Here is a 19,421-nt window from a genome sequence, read left to right as displayed (position 1 = left end):
CTTCCCACACAAACTGCTATACTTTTCCTCAGCACTGATAAGGTGAAATTGCTTTCACTGGACCGCACCTATAGTCTGGTAGTTCTGTTGCAACATCGAAACCAGCCATTTCCAAAGTCAGCAACATTGCCCTCTCTCCGACAGGATAAATTGTCTGGCTGACCACATAATCTAACCAATCACAACACACAAAGACATTATGTTAGCCGCGTGTTTACTGCAAAGTATAGAACTATTAAAGGAAACCCTTGAGATACTATATTACAGACTACATTTTTATGCCTTTATGTCTAATCATTCATATAATGAACCAAGAAAAATATCCTGTCATTTTTGCACGAGGGCTTAAAACTGCTGTTTTAGTTGCAACATGGGTCTGTCCAATTCGCATGTTGTATTTCTTTACTGCAAAATATGGTAAGAAGCCTGGTGTGAAATTTCTAACGGATGTCATCCATTAATTTTGTCGATTCCCCGAACTTTCAGGTCAAAATTTTCCCCCTCGGCCGACTCCTTTGTCCAAGGCAAAGTATCTCAGAAACTAATGAATGCAGATTCTATTATAGTTCCTGTGGGTAGTCATCATCCACAGACGAGTGATCCTAATGTTTTAGGTGACCTGTAGGACTGCCATCAAAACAAAATCACTTCCATTTTTTGACAAATGCCAAAATCTTGTGGGTATTTTGCTATGAAATTCACTGAACACATTTATACCCCTGACAGGACCAATCCTTTTCATTTCAGGTGCACCATGGCCTTTCTTCTAGTGTCAAAACTTTGAATTGTCAGACCCACTATGGGTAACACTCGGACAAATAACATAAAGGTCAGAATGTTGTTTGTATGCTTAATATATTATTGTAAGATCAAGGGAATGTTAACAGGATACAGACTTTGTAGTCTTCTTTGTAGTTTTTTAGACCACTTTTCTTTTTATTGAAACTATATCATGGTCCTCCTCCAAGGACAGTGTGTTGCATGATCTACTGATTGCCTTTTGACACAAATTTGAGATTTGTGATTGTGCGCTCCACAGTATATATGAAATTCACCTGACATAAAACTTGGTTGATTAGCCTTAATGTCATGGTTGAACAGGTGGGCTTTTGTTGTTCAGTCTCTGCTGCCCTTTCAAAGTATTTATAGCTTTTAGAGCTTCTTCTGATCACCAACTCACTTGTAGACTGCACATTGTCAGAGTCATGCCCTCTTCTATGTAAAAATCTCTGATATTGGTACAGTGTAGGTTTGATATCTGTTCAATAGACATTTTAATGGGTTAAAAACCTGACTTCTGCTGCATCTAAACACAGATGACGCACAGATGACATTCGTCTTTGTTGATTGCTGTGACTTTCCAGTGAGGCAGCATAACATTAGTTATTCCTTTCTTAATATTTTATACTTTCCTCAGGCTGCCTCCTGTCTGCATTTTCATGCTTTTCCATCTATTTCCTTGCTAAGTTTGATAAACTGCTTTTGAACACCTGTCTCTGTGTCTGTGTGCCTGTCCAACATGACACATGGCCTTTTCTTTGTTGAGACATTTTACCACATTTTTTTATTCCCTTCTCAAATTGTAAATGTGGGTTAACACTCTCTAAATGGGTATAAAAGAGTACAGGATCCTCATGAACTAGCATCTGTATAAGCATTTTTTTAATGGTAAAATTAATAGAGTGTGCCACATGGTCATGGATGATATAAGAAATTCTGTTCTTGTGTTGTAATTTCAATTTCATAGTGTCTACTAATGCTTGTTTTCATTGTGGATTAAAGGGCTACCAGTTAATATTCCTAAACATTTGTTTTTAAATTAGGTTCAGATTGCATTAAAGTTTCACAGTTAGCATGGAAAAATAATTGAAACTGACAGGGAACTCTCGTGCCCAAATGTTTTTGTCCTCATCTGGGTTCATCTATCTCAGGGAATGGCACATTCTCTTAAATGCGTGCTGGCATGCCTCCAAGTGGCTTTTAACCAGAGAAAATCTCCATGCAGAAGAATACAATTTAAATGCAAAACCAATATAAAATGCCAATAGGTGAGTCGACCATAAAAAAGGTTGTCTGTCTCTGGTGTCTATTAAAAGATTACTCATAAACCCTTGCCACAGAAATAATCTTTTCTACTTTGGAGATTAAATATTGCATTTCTGTTGATTTGTGTGAGATCCAAAAACTGAGCAGTGTTATATGAGTTTTAAATGGAGAATCACCTTGTAGTTGACATGAAAATCCAATAAGATTGGCAAACTGCAGCGTGTTGTGGTTTAGTCATGTGGATCTGTTTACGTTTGTTGACAAAAGGAAATATGAGCTGTTGTTATTAGTTCCATTATTGGACAAAACACCAATTAACACCAACTACAGGTATATTGATTTGTCACTTTCACTGGCACACAGGCAGTAAAAATATGTGCTTCATAAAACATTCCTGAAAGCCACACTATTACCACATTTCATGAACATGACTTTCATTCACTGCACTTCTGCGTTGATTGGGAATCATTTTGATTCACCTTCATTAATCTGCTAAAATAAATATAATGAATGACTTTCACTTCCACAACAATTAGTATTGAAATGCTGGAATTAATCTACTCTTGACTGTTAAACTAGTGCTCCACCAAATTTATATATGAGGGTTTTCTTGTCAGACGGAGGATTAATCGCCCTGTGACAAGTTATTTGTTGCTTGGATTTTGACCACCAAATGCCGTAATTCCTCCCACCTTTGCATTTTTCTGGTTCCCAATAGTATTTAGAGGCTTTTGTGAAGTTTTCATTGTCTAATAAGCATAAGCAGAAAACAGTGGCGTGGTCCGGCTCCTGTGTCTGATCATGACTTTGAGGTTGTGCCATCTCTTAACTTTGGTATCTTTAAAAGTACTCCTAATGTGAAGGGTGATGAGGGTGTCGTGGGTGTTTGTTAATGGGTGCAAACAGGAGCGCAGGATGACAGTGCAGCTCCTCCATGAGCAAGACTTTCTCCTGTCAAACAGATGGGACACAGTCTTGACTGATGATCTGACTGGTCCTGAGGCTGTCTGGGGTCCAGCCCACTCACTAGCGCTAACACACACATATCCACAAATATTCCCAAACACAAACAGACAAAGTGCTCCTGTTCACTCTGTCTTCTGCACAGATGCCTCCAGCATCTGGTAGGTAGCTCAGCTGGTCCTATGGTCCAGCTGAGCTACCTACCTATATCACAGCCAAGGTGTACGTGTGTCTGTCTTTGTCTTCACGCGTGAATGACTTTGTAGATATTTCTGTGTGCCTTTACTCATACAGTGAGTTGCAAAGATCACCAAAAAGAAAAGTTAGAGCCCACCGCAGACTTAGTAGTAGCACAAAGATAGAAGAGCAGTAACAGAGCCACCCAGTCAGTCCCCCAGAGAGACAGTCAAAGGGGCTAAAGGAGGTGTGTCCATATGGACTTTCCTGTCAGAGTCACTCAGCTTGGCAGTCTATCATGCTGCTGTGGGGCAGGGTTAACACTGTTCTCAGGTCTAAGTGCCAGTAATGAGGTCATAAAACACTCCACCTAGGAGCCCTAAAGTGACGACAGTGCCAGAAACAGCGACTGCCACCACCAGTTGCTGATTACTGTAAGACTGAGCTGATAAGGCTTCATGTCTGCTGCATGTCTACATGAGGTGGCTGGACCTCTGTGCTTTTCTTGGCAGTTTGTGCCAGCTCATCCTCATTAAGCTGATCCATGTGACAGATAAAACTATTTATGTGTATCTTTTTGTCATTGCCTATAATAATGGCTGACTGTAGCATGATGTGTACATTGGTATCGGGGTACATATTGGCCAATAAGTAACAAGGAAATGCAGGCAGAGGAACTGCAAAGATATGTTTGAGATGTTTATGTTTTCTGTTCTTTTCAAAATAGGATAAATCCCTATTAATGTATACAATTTTGCAATGTCCAGGTTATTCCTATTTCTGACAAATTTGGCCACAGACTCTTCTATATATTCTTGCAAAGATTTATATCTATCACATTCAGATAAGTCAGTATTTATAAAGGATTCATATCTTGTAACAATGGCTTTTTTAATTATGATAAGGTAATTTATTAAATCTTTATATATCAGTTCAGCTGTTAATAAGAATCTTTTTTGTTGCCCTATTGTGAAAAATCTCTGTGTTTCTCCTCCTCTGGCATCATACTTGGTATCTAGTGCTTTTGTCAGTTAGGAGTAACCCTCCAATAAACCACTGGACAACTGACCTTTTAGAAAAGGGCTGAAAAACATCTTGACTGAAACCCATTTATTAACAATTTATTATGCTTTACGAGTGTCAACCTATAAAACCTTCCATAGGAACGTTATTATAACTGAAAATGAACTCAGAAATGAAATGAACTAAATACAGTATATTTGATACAGTATATTTTTAAACTCAAATACTGACATGGATTCAGTGTCAAGAGCATTGGTCAGGCTCAGAGTGGGCCTACTGTGCGTTTCCATCACTGTGAAGATCCTGAAAGATCCTTCACACCAGCTTGCCCTACATGTCCTGTCTGACATAAATCCTTATTCAGCTTTATATTCTTCGAATCAGTGTGACAAAGGAAATAAAAACACATTTAACAGATATGTCATGTACCACATCGCTCTATAACAAGCTTTTTTCTGGTTTAAGACGTAGTATACAGTTTGTAACTACACTTGCCGCTTGCAGGGTTTGTGTGTGAGTCTGCTCTGCTTGACTCTGTTCCTACCTTCCTCTTGTGTTTATGTGATTAAGGTGACAGTCAGAGAGCACGGTTTAAAAATGCCAGTCGCACTGCTCCGGGGCACGCGCTAGTATGCTACCGAGCAGTTGTTGCTATGTTACCGCTGAAAGACAAAAACAGTAGGTGGTTGACAAGAAGTTGACAGAGTTAAACTTCAGGAGGTTCATGTTTTCTTGAAGCCTTTTTTCAGCCTGAATACATCCAGCCTGACAGGTTTTTGTAGGCCAGCACTGAGTTTAGGCATCACTGAATGATGTTGGGGAGAAGAAGTAGATGTTGCGTATTGGTAAGTGGTTCTCAGTCTGCTGGGTGTTTGGGGATAATTTTGTAGGATAAGGAAAAACTATTTCTATTATGTGTATTATGTGTATATTTTTTAGCCATGCTCATGCCATGGCTATTTATTGGATTGGCAGTTATTGGATTGATTGCCATGAAATTTTGTAATTACATTTATTCTGTTTACTTGGTTGCTCCCCTGACATTTTCTCCAGTGCTGCCTCTAAGTCCAATTGTGCAATTATCAGTGTGAAATATTGCCACATTTATTGGATGGATTTTGTACAGACATTCATGGTCACCAGATGAAATAATGACTGCTGATCCTCTGACTTTTCATCTAACACATCAGTTTGGAATGGCTAACATGCCAAACAGAATTGTGAGTATGAGCACATTCCTCATATCTTGGTGTTATGTTAGTATTTTGCGCATTGCATTTCTATCAATGCTGATCGTGACTGTAGACTCTTCCCAGATTTCCATCCATCCATCCATCCATCCATCCATTTTCTATACTGCTTATCTGTCAGAATATCATTTTTTAATTTGAAAAGGCCTGTTTTTTAGTTTCAAAGCTTTGTCTTATTACTTGTCAAAGAGAAACTTGTCTTTGGTTGAACTGTTGACCGCATGCTGACCCCATTTTAAGATATTATAACGATTTATAACTACTGGACGTCTGTATCTGTGTTTGGTAATAAATGAGGCTATGGAGGAAGGTGCCGCTCGGTAACCTAATAACAAATCCACATCCAACTCTGTAACATTTACGGTGGGTTATTCAGTTAGCTGAAGATGTGGATGTCTGATGGTGTAGTCTAATTTCAGCAGTCATCAGCCATTAATATATCATTCTTTTTTACATCTGCCATGAGCCTCTCAATGGAAGCACTCTGGAATTATATCTTCAGCGTACAGCACACTGTGTTCTGTAATAGGGAAAATGTCTCTCGTGCTTCTATCTGTGTCTTTGAAAACGAAGAGAAAGAAGGCAAGATACAGAGAAAGACAGATCAGATAGGAACTGGACAGACAGCGGAAGAGCTGAGATGGAAGACTGATCTTATCGCTGCAGTGATGTTATACTGAGAGGATTAGAATTTGAATCCTGGAAGAAGCCCACAGCTCTGAAATTAAGGGCACAGACATCATATTAGGTAAGGTAAATTATGCAATGCATTGTGGGAGGAAAAAGCACAAAGATAATGTTTAATCTTTTAAAATAGGTTTAAATAGGTCTTTCATCAGGGTTAATGATACCACACTGTTCACAGAAATGTATGGAAGTGGCTGATAATAAGTGTCTGTGTTAAAATATAATCTGCCTTTCAAGGATAGAAACTTAAAAAAAGAAACTTAAACCCCTTGCACACATGCAGTCCATCCCTGAAAGAAGACTTCCTGTATGGGGTCATGTGTGAATGGGCGGAGGGGTTGATATTTAGGGAAACATGTAACTTTTTCAGTGAAATGTGTGTTGTGAAAGAAACCAGTGACAAGGCAGTAATAAGCCGTATTGGTGATGTCCATCTGATGGCGCTTTCACAGAGAAGCAAACCAGGCAAAATTTTGAATGCGTATTTGAATCCGCAACTTAATCAGCCATATGGTTGCTTGGTGAATGTTAAATACATTATAGGAACGCTGGTGCAGGAAATAAACAGCTGCTTGTCAGCCATATTCTTGAAAATAGGATAAAGTAGGATTGATATATGATATTGCTAGGACTTTTTAAACCAGAGATATAAAAGTTCACTACGTTAGATAATTAGGAGGTCTGCAACTCCATCCATCCATCCATTTTCTATACCGCTTATCCATCAGGGTAGGTCTGCAACTCAATTTCAAAAAACATTTCAAAGAATCAAATCGAAGCCAAGGCACCTGTTAATGAACTTAATCATGTTTGACCGTTTTTATGGCCTGCATAGCCTTTTAACATTCATTCTTTTAACACAAATGCTTCAAGTGCTTCAAGTTGCTCTTCACTTTGCTCAACAATATAATTAAATTTAATTTTAATTTATCGAACATTTTAAAGTAGAGAACGTTGAGAGTGAGAAGGTCTCTCGGCATGTGTTGTATTTCATCAAAACTTCACAGGATTCTGCAGTAAAATTGTAACGCCTTGATTGTATACATGCAGAAATTGTATAAATAAGAGAGAGAAATGAAATTAGAGCTGAATAGAAATAAAATAACTAAAACAGAAACAGAAAAGGGTAGAATATCAAACACTAAAGTAAGAGTAGCACTAAAGAAGAAACTACTACATTTGAAAAGAAAAATATACCTTGAAAGGTAAGACACTGTTCATTGTATAACTCTATTCTACAATTCTATTCTCAAGCCTTGACATGAGATATACTCTAGAAGTGTGAAATTGTAGTGCAAAGAAATGAGGTAGCAGTACACACATACAAAACATAGCTCTGAATTTTCTTTTGTTCACCAGTTCCTGCAGTGGAAATGTCGCCTTGAGCTGTGACCACTCTGTGAATAGAGGAAAGATTCTTGTTGAGGGAACATGTGGAATGACATGTGGATCCTCACCACAGAGAATATTTGTTCACGCAACAACAGTAGGCACTTCCAGATAACATGTGCTGGTGCCCTAAAGGCGGAGCTGAGGCATCCTTTTAGGCAAATTTCCCCCCCGCTAGAGGTTTAAACTTGGCTCTCTGCATGCTGTCGCAGTGAAATGTACTCAGTTGTATCTCCTGGCACTCTCTCCACCCCAGCTACAAATAGATTTATAAGGCCAAATTGAATTTCAGAGTTTCAGAGTCATCTTACATATTTGACTTTGATGTATTTGTGCACAAATCTTCTTACAGGAAAGTACAGGTGGTGCACGTTTGCTACTAGTGTCTGCATATTACATTTGTTTGTCCATAAATTCCATTTTGTTTGGATGCTTACCTCTATTTGTATGCCCCTGCAGTTTCACTGTCAGGTACTGGTGTACTGTGTAGATGCATAACAGGGTTTTCTCATCAACCTTTTTTTAATGTAGAAACAGCTGCTTTGCCATATCACATGTTGTCATGATTACAGCAGCTGTTACTTTCAGTCCAAAAATCTTCATTCACACACATCATCACATCACAAGATGTCATGAGAGCTGAGTCTGAAACAAACTCACGTCTTGGAAATATGACTCAATGTGACCTTTCCTGGTTTTAAAGTGTATAATGAAACAATCGCTGCTACACAATTGACCGTGAGAAACTAAGGGCTCCACAGAACTCACCAAGTAGCTGCATTTCTTTACCGCATTTAGAGGAGTCTTTGAAATAGGGCAGGCCATGTTGGCTTGACATATTCGGTTTAGAAATGTAGACTTCAGAGGCTCCAGCTCCTGAACTGGGACACAGCAAGAGACAAATAAGAGTGTGAATTTCAGGCAGAAGAAAGAGAGAGAGAACAGAAGATGCTTTGACATGAATGTGTGTTATTCATCTTACCCGGGCTCCTTGTTTCAGGGTCTGTCCTATTAAAAGGAAATTTCTGAAAAAAATTCACATGACTCACTAGATTGGTGAGTTGCACACTGAAATATACCTCAGTAGGGATGTGAGATTTGTTGGCCATGTATAAGAATAATATGGCAACTGTTACCTTCTGTGTGTCTGATGTGGAGATTGAAAAGTATATTTCCAATGATTTTTGCCAGAATCAGTGTTGTCTGTGTTTTGTATACCTCTACTCTGTGTTACCCCTCGGAGTCATGCCAACTGAGATTTATTCACAAAGAAGAAGTTGCAATTTCAATAACAATCGGAACAGCAAGCGGTCAAGAGCACAAGAGGACAATTAAAAGGTGCAGCTCTGACTGAGCTTTAATTGCAGCTCCAGTTTCAACTCTTTAAATATATGAAAAATCAAATGAGTAAGATTTCAGCATGAAACTGCATCAGGGAAGATGACTCATGGGACTGCTTCCCTTCATCACAAATGATAAGCTCAAGCTCAGGCTAGCCAAGTGTGTTGAAACATGCCAGCTTACAAGTCTGCATTTTCAGGGCTGGAAGAGTTGAAGGCAGAGTCTCTGTCAGGCAATAGGGCAACAGGGAATTGCACTCGCACAAACAACTGCAGCAGAGCCGGGCCAGAATGAACAAACAACACAGATTGATGAACCGCCACAAAAACAACATTTAGTTTGCGTTGGATGCAGCAGGTGTGCTGTAAATTCAGACTCACGGAGCAAGAGCGGGATTTTGCTGAAATCATGTGTGGAAATCCCAAGATTTGCCATCCAACTTGTTACTTACAGAACAGATGTGAAAATTGCTTTACATGGTTTATATTGAAAAAAAGGCTTTCAACAAATGCTATTGGCTGATGTCACACTCCATAAAGAATTAATTTTGAAATAAAAGAGGATGCATGCAGAATTATTTTAGTGGGTTTATTATTTCGACATTTATTATTCACATTTTATGACTCAAGAGGGCTGATCTTATTTATTGTAAATGCAGCTGATTCCAACTTTATATTTGCGTATCACAGAGGCTTGGTTATGTAATTTGTTTTGCTTTAAGGAAGAGTTGTTCATGTTCAAAATACTGACTGTGCTATACCCACAAGAAAAAGTTATGTGAGTGCACACTTGAAATGTTTTTTTCTTTAATAATAATTCTTTAATAATTACTAACATTTCATCATGTGGTTTTTGGGGCAGAAACAAAATCATCAAGAGAGTATCTTTCAGACCACCACATAAATGGTTTGTATTATTCAATTAATGGGTTAGGATACCATAAAAACCTCTGCTGTGTGTTAGTCAGCCTGTTAATACAGATACCCACTTCCTTACCTTGCAGCTCAAAGCCCACGCATTCATACTGAAACTTTTCTTAAACAGGAAAAATGGTGAATATTTGGCAGGGGGCTGTTTTCAGCAGTATAATTGGTGTGCTCACAGCTAGTCATGGGAACTTCGGTTCAGCGTATCACTCAACATACTGAACTGACTTACTTGAGTCCTTAGAGTCACTTGAGTCAGTATCACCAGGGAAACTCAACTCCAAAATCCTTTTTGGTCATGCAAGTTCAAATTTGCACGATTAAGGGTCACATAACACCAAAAAATATTAGCTACATGTTGGACTGCTATGTGGTGTTATGACTTTGGGATAAATAAAGTTAATAGAGTATTAAGCAAACATAATGTAATACAACATTACTGGTGACAACCCATGTAAAATCAAACTTCATTCATTGTCCTGAAAATCCGCTCCATTCGTTCCCAAATGAGCCAAATTGGCTGTGTTTCCAGCCATGTAGTAAGTTTTTCTAACTGGTCTCCATCGAGGTCCCCTGAGGGACGAATAAGGTAGCAACCACTGTTAGTCCATGTAATTTATGCTATTTGTTTCTTGCTAACAACTACTTAGAATGAATGGGGTAGACTATAAAGAGATTATGAATGGCGCAATTTCCACGGTGCACCACAGAGCGACACAGGAAATTATTCCTGCCTGTCGCCATCAAACTATTAAACTCTGCACTGTGGCGGACACACATACTTTTATATATACAATGTATATATGTACACATGTAAATACCTATATGTTTAGATTTATACTTATCTTAGTTTTTTTATCCTATTTTATATATTTCACTTTCTTTCTTGGTCGGGAAAACTGCAAGTGCAACGTCTGTACAGAAAAGAATTTCCCCTCAGGGATAAATAAAGGAATTCTCATTCTGATTCTCATTTCTAATTTTGTATTTATATGGATTAATAGCAGCAAATGTAGCTAAGGACTCAACAGATCCTGGTTAGTGAAGAGGGGGATTCGGGAATCTCGGTTGTTTTTAGGAGGCGAGTGAATTAGCCGGCTGACTCAGGACTCGTACATGCCTACTTACAGCATCAGGACGGTGCATGATAGACTCAAAATGTGGTCAACAGTGGTTGTGTCCATTGTAATTAAGCAGCATGTCATCCAGTGCAACATGTGGCCCATAAATGTTGATTTTAATAGTTTAATAGAAGTCTGTGGCACAGCAGAATAAAATGTAAGGCTTTTGGTTACACAGACAGTGCTTGTTAGTTGGATTATGTCCTCAATAGTTTTTGTCTTTTGGTGTTGTCATAATCACTAGACTTATCTTTTGGCTGCTACAGCAAAACTTTAGGATGAAGGGGTGGTTAAATGATAGATTTTAAATAAAAATGCAGTAAGAAACTGCACTGCACTATATTATCAAATCCCAGCATATTAGGGCTTGCTATATAATGTTATTTTGAATTGAATGCTGTGTAAAACCTAATAGGTAATGAAAGTCTCCGATAATGGATTTTGATTGTCCTACTCGTTCCTCACCCCATTACTGTGTCTGTTTTCACTCTGTGGCATTTCTTTGTGTCATTCAGACGGTCCTCCGCCGCTTTATGAGAGTTAAAAGTGCTCACTAAGAGCCCATGTTTCTCTCCAACTCTTCAGCATCTCTGTGTGAGTCAGAATGACTCTTCAGCTGTGTCCATTCACCCATAGCCTGCCTCGCTACACAAAGAAAACCTCTGGATCCTCCTCATTATGGACAACAGATCACAGTTCATACAGAAACACACTTTGATGGCTCTGCCTGCAGACTGTTAAGATGTTTTGCCTGGATAACCACACCTGCCAGTCAAGTGTATTAGGTTATGAGTCTGTCATGGGTCTGTGGTATCGCGGCCCTCTGAGACAGCAAACAGCCTGTTTGTTGCACTTCACATGTGCTGTAACAAAACACATGGCGCTCTGTGTTAAGTCACTGTAGCGATCGACAGGAAAATGTTTGTTTTGCTCAAGGCTTCCCTCCCTGCTTGATCCCAGCAGTAGTCATAAATCTTACTTGTTAAACACATGTTCTTTGTTTGAAAGAAAACAAATGCAGTTTAAACTGGAAAGTCGCCATTGCTGTGGATGCCCATCTCCCCTGGGGCTCGGCCTGGGTTGGACGAAGGCAACACGGTGAATGCTTTTGACATTTCAGGTGAATGAGTTGCACATAGTCACAGTGATGGCTTGGCAGGAGTGTAATGAGGTCAGCCGGAATGCATGTGGGAATGATGTGAAAGGGTTTCTTGAGAGAGATGGGAGGCAAATAGCAGGTGGAATGGAAAATTGGACCTACAGTAAACAATATGAATGTGAATGGGATTTGTTTCGTATATGTCTCATTCACAAACGTGATAAATAGCTCAGTGCAAGCCTGTGTTTCAACCGAAGCAATAGCGTATTGCTCCCTTTGGCCATGTCGCACTGTATTAAGGTGAACTGTGCTTGCACAACACATTCACAGTAAGAGATTTTACAGCCAACCCACACGGTTGTCACTTTCATATCTCTGATGTCTTTTAGTTTGGGTCCATTTGGCGTTCACACAGTGACTTATAAGCAACAGGAGTAATTATGAAGTCACATCGATTGATGCGGTGCTCAGTCAGGAAGTCCTCCAAATGAAACAACAAAAGTTTACCGTTTTCGTCTGATGCCTTGAGAACGGCACACTGCGGTGGTACAAATCACTTTTGAAAACTAAATGTTTCCTGAAAAACCCAAATAAAATAGAAGACCACTTTATTAGTGCTGCAGGAAAAAAAAAACACTTCCAACTTTCAAGAAACATGTCTCTCATATACAGTATGTAATAGGTTTATAGCTAACATTTCACAAAATATCTGAGAAATAAAGTAAGATCGGAATTGGAATTGAAGATAATGTAAGGAAATTAAAAATCTGGTATTTTAATACACCTCTCATCCTCACTTTGTCTCAGTATGCTGGAGAACATGTAAAAAAAATAGGGGACCACACACATCTTTTGGGACTGCCCAATAATTCAAAGATTCTGGAAAAGTGATAAAGAGCAATATATATATATGTGGATGTCCCACCACATCCATTTTATTTTTGTTAGGAACTGCACCTAAAGTGATATATTGCTCAGATCAGAGGTACAGCGAATAACTTTATTGTTGCCAGGAAAATAACTGTCAAGCCAAGTCAAGTCAATCTTTATTATCCCACCATGGGAAATCCGGCTGCAGACAGGTGTACAAAAAGACACATTCATCATAAAAAAGAAAGAAAAAAAATCACCAAATATAACAATTCAGTCAGATCACAGGGACACATATCACCAATGCTAGATCACTTCAAATGAAGGCCACAAAACAGCTGCATGCCAAACAGATGAGGTGTTTAGGTGCAGGGATCACAGGTGCAACTGCAGGCTAGTAGTTGCTGAGACAAAGAGTCTTAGTCCTCTGAGTTCTTTGTCCTCTGAGCAGGAGCTCTGTATTGAGGGCCTGAAAGTGGAAGTTCAAACTCCCTCTGCACACAGTGACCAGGATAGTCCAGCATGGCCTGGACTTTCCTTAAAACCTGCCAAGAAGAGGTCAGAAAGCTGCAGCTGATTCACCCCAATGACTTTACTGGCCTCTTTGCCTTTACTTTAGCATTAGCATGAGCATCTTTAAGGCCACTTAATTATTGCAGTTTTGTTGGAATATAATAAAAGTCAACAATCAATGCTGTGAATGTGGTATGGAAACACTGCCAGCTCTGTGCTTGACCACAGTTGGCTACAGGTAGAAGAGCCTGTCACTTAAACTTGCCATATATTTGGTTATCAACTAACTTTAGTGTGTCAAACCTAAGAATACATACAAGATCCCAAACTTCTCAATATCTAGATTAATCAGCAGATCATCTACCAGCCCAGGCTCAGGTGAGGGGCTCATCGAGTGCATGAAACCACACACCTACATTATGTTATTCTGACTGAACTATGTCTTTTGATTATGCTAAAAGATGTGGATTTTTTTCTCTATCATCTGTAAAAATGTCAATCTGCAGGCTGTAGGAGTAGAGCCAAAAAATAGATCTGTGTGATCAAATCTTTTTGCTTGGTCAGAAAAAGCAACTCAAATAAAGGAGTCAATTTATTGTATTTAGTTAAATCCAATGAAAGAGGAACACAATGTTTTTCAAGGTGGAAAGATGCAAATAAATGCTTAATGGATAGTCAGTCCTGTACAAGGCTAAACAAAACTGATCTCCAGCCAGCTGGACTGTCAGGTTCTCACAGGTGAGATAAACAAACACCTGCTGGGATTTCAAGATTGAGTCAGCTGTCTCCTCAACCTGCCAAACTTCTCACAGCTACCTCGCTCTTCTTCACTCCCGCCATTAATACCGAATCATGAGGAGTAAATGTAATCATCAGAGTTAATGAACTGTAACAACTTATTCTTAGCATTTCAATCTGTGCTGAGCTTTTACACAGTCATAGTCTTTTAAACTGAGACGTGCTTTTCTCTTTCATTCCCCTTTGGTTTTCTGTATAATTGGATGTCCATGTTCCTCCCACTGGATGCCACTCTTCTGGCAGTGCGTCTGTTGTGCCAGTCAAGGGTCACCTCCCGTGGTGGCGGCCCTCTCCATGTTGTGCTGACCTATGGCAAGAGCTGCTCCTCTGGAGGTCTCCAGTGACTAACAGTGCTTATTTTCTGTGTCGTGCCAGGCGCTAACACCAGGAGCTGAGTGAACAGAGCACAAACAGATAAGCACAGCAGGTGGAAGAGAGGAGTCGCGGAGAGAGGGAGAGTAAGGGGCACTTATGTCAGATACTGCTGCCCACAACAGAAGAGAGCGTGGACTGAATTAGGAAGGACAGAGTGGGCAAGTGTTCTGCTAGAGCCTCAGATTAAAGGATAATTACAGTTTATTTGGACTTTTTGATCAAACATTGTTCTCTCCGAGTTGATTGGATCTGAGATCTGGAAACAAGGCAACACAGGCAAATGACAGGCAGCTTTCAAGGAAGCAAGGAAGCGATATATACCCTCTAGTCTCTCTCTCTTTTTTTTTTTCTTCTTGTAATTAATTCAGGTGGACATCGTTAAAAGGAATAGTTTTCAGCTGTGGTTTGAATGTAGACACTGTGAAATAGAACTGAGTTATATTTGGTTTGCTTTGTTATTTTGGAAAGACTCATGAAATATCAGACATTCATTCATTTAAGTTGCATTTTATTTCGAGTAGAACTTCCTGTAATTTTTGTATTCTTCATTGTCAATCCTTCAAAGCAAATGCCGTCACCAAAAAGGGGAAGTTCAAGCAGATCATCAGTAAGTAACTCAACAAACAAACAAACTGTGATGTGTATGCTCAGAGCTCACAGTAGAGGAAATGGAAGTTGCAGCTGCAGGCGCTTTTATCATGACTAACACAGACTAGTGATGTATTTGTATTACTAATGTATGTTCTTGTATATCCCCACGACCCTGACGGATAAGCGCTATAGAAAATGGAGGGATGTTCTTATATACCTTGTGCGTAACACAGGTGGCAACTGAGGGCAAACAAGCTGACTTACGAAAGCAGTTCCCTCGATGTCCCAGCTGAATTCAGAGGCAAATTATCACAATTTTATCAAACTGAGTCAAGTAAATCATAAATTCACACGTCTTACAAAGACTGATGTAATTTCTAGTTTAGTTAGCTTAGTTCTGAGAACAAAACATTTCCGGTCTCAGCTTTCTTAACAAGTTAATTTGCTCTCTTAAGAAAAAAAAAAAAGCTTGACTTTGTAGTTCTAATAGCATTTGAGAGTTAATCCTGTGTTGTAAATTGCTGCAAAATTTTGAATAATAGGCATGGGATTGGGGGAGAGAGGAGGCCTGCATGTGGGGAGAGAGAGAGAGAACAGCAGTTTTATGAAGTCTATTTTCCTGATGAGGATTTCTAATCAGCTGTGTTATAAAACATATTATTATCACATGAGAGAAAATAAGCATGTGTTGACAGAGACTTTAGGAAGTAGGAAGATGGTAGACAAGAATAACAATACGGGGAAAGGTGCTACACTTCAGCTTGTAATTAAATATGAAACAGTCTTATTAACTAAATGATCTCACACTATGTACGCAGTTAGTCCAAAATAACAAAGAGCAAGAGAGAGAAATAATTTGAGTGATAGCAGCAGTACTGCAAGAGTCTCTTGTTTACACTTGGAGCCATGGGAGGTACTCGGTATGATACCAAACGCAGCACAGTGTGTGCTGCACCTGGGGGTAATCCACATCTCCCGTGGCCTGACATTACATCATTTCATCAGCAGAGAACTTTCTCTTGAAGGACAGGTTTTACCAAGCCATTACCGATGTTTCAAAAGAAGACAAGCGGCAACACTTAGCTTAGAGCTGACGTACAGAAAGGAAAAAGTCATGAAAAAACACGTTGGTTTCTTAAATACTGAGGTTTATGAAGTTCTCTTATTACCATTATTTTTATATTAGCATCAAAGTTCCGTCTTTATGTAAGACATCGTAGAGTGACAGAACAATCAGGGCTCAAATTATTAACTTTATTTTTAGCTTTTAATCACATTGCACATTTTCATCAGCAGATGGAGTTTTGCTTAACTTTTACACTAACATGAATGTTGTAAAATCATGACAGCATCCTTCTCCATGAGAACTGAGCAAAGTCCACTGATGAACACTGTGTGATGGTTCAAAGTGGTATGCAGACCTTGAGCTGGGAGAGATGACACTAAATCAACACGATAGATAATGAGAATGATGAGAAGCAAACTGTCAGAAATCGACTGCTTAATTTTCCTAGTTTAGATCATAATCAGTTTGGGTAGTCAGCTAGCAGCTTCCTCTGTCAACAGATCCGTCATGAAATCACCTGAAACGTAACGTAACCTGAAATGTAACCTGAAACACAGTAATTAAAGATTTTCTAATGATTTTAACCTAACTATGAGCTCAGGTTGTTGCTTTTTAAAATCTAAAATGTTTCAAAACAATTTGATTATTTTTGGTGTTTTCTTTTTCATTTAAATTGTTTCTCCCTCTTTCATTTTTAAGTTTGTTTTTCAAATGAGCACACCTTACAGTCAAAGCTATTTCAAGGAATGGACACAGTGGAATATCTCTGTTTAAGGTATAACAGTTTCAAAACGAGATCTGAAATGGACACTGATCCATTGTTCCCTGTTCCCGGTGGAGTAGATTAAAAATAATAATAATAAAAAAAATTCTCAGCTATGATTAGTACATTTAATGAGGCCGGTTCCTGCAACAGATACTCAGGGGGTCATTCAGTGAGAGAGGTCACAGTGTGTTATGCGTTTTTGAGGATATGAGCTCATCTCCTTGACAAAGATCTTGTTCTTAAGTGAGGGTGAAAGAGATCATACAGATTGCTTGTTGGGCACAGCAGCTGAGGTAATGCAAGTGATGTATCTGACCATAACGGTGAAGTGAGAGCTGAACCAAAATGCCCTCATGTGTCCAACCTTCATCTGTAACCATAAGCCAAAACAGAGAGACTGTAAATGATGTTTCCCGGTAGCCACAGTATGGGGGTGTTATTGTAGCAATACCGTCAGTCCTTATGTGCATAGTGAGACTTGTGAATTTGTGCAATAATCTATAAATGAAGTAAATACCTCCTATGACAGATTATTGGCCTCTCTCTACGTGACAGGAAACATGGTCCTGAAAACATTCATACAATCATCTTTCAAATTCAGAGAAGGCATTTCTGTCTGATCTACACTCAGCAACTAGACATCCTTGCCGTCGACTTGATATTTGTTTTACATATTTGCAATAAAAACTGAATGATGAGACAGGACAGCAAATATCAGGTGTGAAGGTCCGACTTTAGTCTGCAGGTGGAGGGTCACTATGGGTGGATGCTGAGCTGTTATTACCATTCCAGAAAAATCAATCAATGCATTTTGAAGTTGGACATCTTATAATTATTTTCAGTTCACAATGTGATCGGATCTTGATATGCAAATTAATTTGTAAACTTGTCAACAAAACTGGCAAATCTCACATCCACAAGAAAGCAATTTTTGAGTGTAGGCTCCACTTTTTATTCCTTTGATGCAAAAAAAAGGTTTTTAGGACAGCTTCATTTAACTTGAGAGAGGGAATAATTATTTTTCAGCTTGAACAGAAATAGAACGGAATAGAACAGAAATTCTAAAAATGTGATTCCTTGAGTAAAAGTCTCAAACGCACTGCACAAGGTGCAGGGGGAAGAATTAACTGCAGGGTTACACTGAATCTGTCCTTGAAGATCTTCGAGAGGTTCATAAGGTTTATATTTATGCAGGGATTTGTATCAGTACTTTTAGCAGGTTGAATTCCTCTGATTATTAAAGTGTAGACTTCTTTTTAACCGCAAGCTTAACTACAGTAACACCCAGTACATGAACATAGGTTCAAACTACCTGCTCTCTTGTCTCAGATGAATGGTTCCTTTTTTTTTTTTTATAAAGTTGTAACCTTTAGAGTTGATTGATTTGGCAACACTTGTGGTTCCTGATTGTTCTCATGATGCAGGCCCTACCTAGAAGTTCTTTTAAATGACATGTTTGTTCTCAGCAGCAAACACGCTTTAAGCAGCCCATCTTTCAGATGCACAACAGAAGGCTAACAAGTCGTTGTTCAAAATGCATTGAAACAAACTGTGCACTGGCTTTTTATCATGTGCGTCCCATCAAGTACATGCATACATGGTTTGAATGTCTTTGGCTACACAACCTGAATCTTGTGTAGGAAAGCAGGATTCCACCAGAAAAAAAGGAAACCATTATATATATAGAGGCAAATGCAGAATGCAAAGTAAGGAAGAAATATTTTTGCAGGTACATGATTATCAATCATGTAGTCTGTGCTGGGCTTGTTATGTCTTGAATTGTGGAAAAAAAAAACTTTTCTTGTGAGTTAGTGCCTGAAATGAAGTCCCCCTGCTGATCACACCCCACCAAGTGAAAAACTGTCAGACTTGTGTGTCCACACATGGAGTTCTGGCAGCTCCAAAAGGTCTGAAAGGAGTCATTCTTCTTTCCAGCTGGTTGTATTCCCACCAGCTGGAGTGTATTTTAGCTTCTGTACTTCTTTTAACAGAACTAAGGGTTTTTGGTTTTTTTTTTTGTTTTTGTTTTTTTTTTTTGCATGTATTGGCAAGAATCACCAGTAAGATTGAGACCACTTGTCTGTTAAGCACTGAAACATTTTTGTAAGCGGTGCTGCCACAACATAGCATCTGCTGCCAGACTGAAAGGCTCAGAGCAAGAACAAAAGTCAACCCTGTGACCTTAATTTGCCACCATATTCTGCCATGCCTAATATTACATCATTTAAGATATCAGAAAGAAGATACCTTATTAAACAGGTGGATAGTTTAATTTCGGTGGGGCTGGTGGATGAAAAGAAGCCGACACTTTAATAACTGGAGTAATTTAAAACTGCCATAAGCCAACAACATAAACCCCTAAACAGGACAAGACATGCAAGGAGAGAATCACTGTAAGGTGGAAAGATTCAGTGTCATGT

At 39.0% G+C, this 19,421-nt stretch overlaps 1 protein-coding gene across 3 annotated transcripts in view; it reads left to right on the top strand.

The window, feature by feature from the left end:
- The window catches only part of syt7b (synaptotagmin VIIb), an 87,895-nt gene that overhangs the window by 20,525 nt on the left and 47,949 nt on the right, over positions 1-19,421 (top strand). Inside the window, exon 1 of one of the 3 annotated variants that reach the window (XM_046388627.1) lies at positions 14,943-15,185. The exons of the other annotated variants lie outside the window; for them this stretch is intronic. The gene's annotated coding sequence lies outside the window, so the exon portion shown is untranslated. Of the gene's footprint in view, positions 1-14,942; positions 15,186-19,421 lie in introns of those variants that run through there. 3 annotated transcript variants of the gene reach the window in all.

This window comes from Scatophagus argus, chromosome 1 (assembly GCF_020382885.2).
Source record: "Scatophagus argus isolate fScaArg1 chromosome 1, fScaArg1.pri, whole genome shotgun sequence".
NCBI lineage: Eukaryota > Metazoa > Chordata > Actinopteri > Scatophagidae > Scatophagus > Scatophagus argus.
This window is presented reverse-complemented; position numbering and strand designations above follow the sequence as displayed.